The sequence below is a fragment of the Triturus cristatus genome, chromosome 2_1 (assembly GCF_964204655.1).
Source record: "Triturus cristatus chromosome 2_1, aTriCri1.1, whole genome shotgun sequence".
In the NCBI taxonomy this organism is placed as follows: Eukaryota; Metazoa; Chordata; class Amphibia; order Caudata; family Salamandridae; genus Triturus; species Triturus cristatus.
In genome coordinates, this window is record NC_140581.1 from 63,950,425 (window position 1) to 63,954,040 (window position 3,616).

The following is a 3,616-nucleotide window of genomic DNA, read 5'->3' on the forward strand; positions in this document are numbered from 1 at the left end:
TATAACACTCTATAATCCTAGCAGGCTCAGGAAGCATGGTAGAAATTTGTGTTTAGTATGCCTGAACTCAGAATAATAAAATACATCTTTTAGCAAAGTTTATTTTAATATCCTGTGTTTGTAAATACTGCTTTTAGAAAGTTAGTATTTACTGATCTGACCATCCAGTCTGCCTCTGCGTGTGTGTGTGTTCTGCCTAGCAACAGTAGGAGCAGGGCTGGGGGAATTCCAGGAGACAGGTTGGTTGCCAGGTGGTGGGTAGAGAGATTACACCAGGATGGGTGGGAGGAGTACACCTTGACTCTTGAATAGACCTGTACTCTGCCACCACAAAGCCGGCTCCGCCCCCTGTGGAGCGGCTGATGTCTCTGCCCTGCTGCTGAAAGGAAAGAGCAGAGTCACCACAACAAAGTGCTCCAAAACTGGACTGAGCCAGGCCCAGGCCCCCTGGCGACAAAGAACAAAGGATTTTGCTTTAAAAGAAGGAGCCCTGTCCTAAGAATGAATCCTGATTGAACCACGAAGGAACTCCTCCTGACTAGAAGGACCTGGAAGAAGCTGAAGGAGGAGTAACTTTCCCTGACCTGGGGGATTGGCCTGCAGTGGGTGCCTTGCTGAGAAAGGAGAGGAAAAGACTGAAAGAGACTTTGCACTTTGTTTTTCAACTATCTCCAAGGGCTTTGAAGAAGAGCTTGCCCCCTGAACTGGACCACAGGACCAGTGGGTTCACCGTGTCTCCGCTCGTCTGAGAAATCGAGCCGTGTGCTTTCTCCCGCCGGAGTGCTCTGCGCACCTTCGCACCCCCTCCTAGGGCCGTGCCACCCAGAAGCCTGGCCGCCTCCACTCGCCGAGAGCCCCGCTCTACCTGAGTCGCTCTTGATCCACCGGGTCTGGCCGCCCCGCTTCCCTGTCACCTGCCTGTCACTGGAGTGTGCTTGGTGCCCCCTCGCCCTCCCGCCGGATTTCTAATCGGGAAGTGAAATCAAGCCCCGGACGGCCGCCCGTACGTCGTAACTTATCCGGCCGCCCCGCTTCGCCTCCAAGCAAGAGTCTGACCGTGCCGCCCTGCGAAGTGACCTCCTGCACAGTCCGTGTCGGAGGCCCTGGTCCGCGCCTGTCTACCGAAAGCCGCCCGCTGGTTCTCGATCCGGAGACCCTCGAGGTGCAGAACCTGCACCTCCCACCGAAGACTCGTCCAACACACCGCACGCTCCCAGGTACAGTGAACTTCCTCTCGGACTCGGAGTCCGCAACGTTCTGATTTCCCCGCATCACTGTACCCTGGGTGCACTGCGCATCACCGTGACTGGACAAACTCGACCGAGCACTACGAAGCGCTTGTAATAGAATAATTTACCAAAGAAGAGAACAGTGCCTAATTATCATCTTGTGGCCCCCATTTCGCAACCGTTATTTATGGTCTTGTACATGCCTGCGTAACAAAGAATCTTTTATATAAAGTCTATGTATTTTTGATACAACTTACGCCCAGTGTCCGTTTGTGGGGGATCTTCGTGATTTACTGTGTGTCATCATAGATGCTTAACTGACAGCGCCCTGAAGTTTAGCCCTGACTGCTCGCGCCACACTACCTATAGGGTGAGCAGGGGTTGTTCTGAAGGGGTAATTCTCTTGCCCTGAATAGAAGAAGGGACCACTGCTTGTCGCAAGTACCTACCTGTGCCAACCAGAGTTTCCCCATTCTAACATTGGTGGTCAGCGGTGAGGATTTTGAATTTGCATTTATGATTTTTATACAGTGAATTATTGATCACCACGTAGAGCAGACCTATACTGCAGCCACAGATTGATTGACAGTTGTTGCTAAAGAAGAATCTCCACTTTAAGAAGCCATGCCTAGCTCAGTCAATGGAGGCGGAGCGTCCTCTATACTCTCTGGAGTTGATGACATAGATTGGGAACAGGAGGCACTGAGGAAGTGCACAAATGAAGTATTGAAAGGATATCTCTCCAAATACAGAATTAAACAAAGTGGATTAACAAACAAGGATCAGTACGTAAAGGCGCTGAGGGCCTGGCATGAATCAAAGTTCCCAGAGAATGCACGGGAGGTGATACCCCCGGAAGGTGTTCCTGAGCCTAGCAGAGGCCTGTCGCCAGAGGAGATGGCCGACAGGAGTGCTGCACGAGCACATGAAGTGGAGATGGCAAAACTGCAAATGGAAATGGAAAGACAAAGGCTGGCCATGGAGCATGAGGTAAAAATTAGGGAGTTGGATCTCAAGGCCAGGAGTTAAGAGTCAAGGGTGCACATTCCTAAAGATGTAGTAAAAGAATATTATAAGCAGGATGATATTGGGCAATGGTTCAGGGCCTATGAAGTAGCCATGTCCTCCCACCGGGTCCCTGAGAAAGATTGGGGAGCGGGTTGTGGGGAAGGTTCCTGAGTGAGGGGCGGAACACACTGCTGGATCTCCCCTCTGATGTCAAAACATCCTATCCACACATGAAGGAAGCTCTCATGACAAGGTATGGGTTAACTCCTGAATTGTACAGACAGAGATTTAGGGATTGCGCCAAGAAACCTGGTACCACTTATGTAGAATATGTGACCTTTTTTTGCAGAGCGCTGGATGGTTGGGTGAAGGGTAGCAAAGTGAATGATTACCAAGGGCTGTTTGATTTAATTGCATGGGAGCACTTGTCGGATAATTGTTTTCCTGAGCTACGCCAGCACCTGATCGATAGCAAGCTGACTAACCCTAGGAAGTTTGCTGAGGAGGCAGACCGCTGGATCAGCACCAGGGTCCACAAGGGTCTCGTGGGAAGCCCCGCCAAGGGTGGTCAGGGTCCCCAGCAGAAGAGTGGGGGGGACAAGGGTAAACAGAGGGAGTTCTACAGAGGGCCCCAAAGTAATCCCCAAGGGAACCAAGGGAAAGGTTCTCAGCCACCCCCACCCCCGAAGCAGACCGGGGCCCCGACAGGTAACCCTGTTCAAAGAGGGCCCCCCAGATGTTACAAGTGTAACAACATGGGGCACTATTCCATGGATCCCAAGTGCCCCATGTATGGTAAACCAGCACCCCCTGGTGCTCCACCCCCCAAGCAGGTGGCTAGTGTAGCCTTTGGGAGGGAGGTAGATGTCCAAGGGGAGGGGGTTCCCGAACAGATGACCCTAGTCTCGTTAGGAGACAGTGAGATGGTCCCTGAGGCCCAACTGCCCCCCAATACTCAAAAGTATGGGCAGTGGGTGACCATAAATGGCCGAAGGGTGGGGGCTCTTAGAGATACAGGAGCCAGTGTGACTGCTGTCAAGCGACACCTGGTGTCTCAAGAGCAGGTTGTCCCACACGCATTCTGCCGTGTTGTCAACGCCGACAACACAGAGAGTCAGTGTCCAATGGCTCAGGTTCCCTTTGAGTTGTGGGGGGGTCTCTGGTACTCTGCAAGTGGCTGTGAGAGAGGCCATGCCTGTTGATTGTCTCCTAGGTAACGATTTGGAGAGCTCCCCTTGGGAAAAGGTGGAGAAGACAACTCATCTGCGGATGGTGGGTTTACCCGATTGGGCGTGCGTGACCACCCTGTCGATGGCAGCCAGTAGAGGTGTTGAAGGGACCCTGGAGCCTGAGGAAGAGGCCCAGGAACCGGCCTTAGG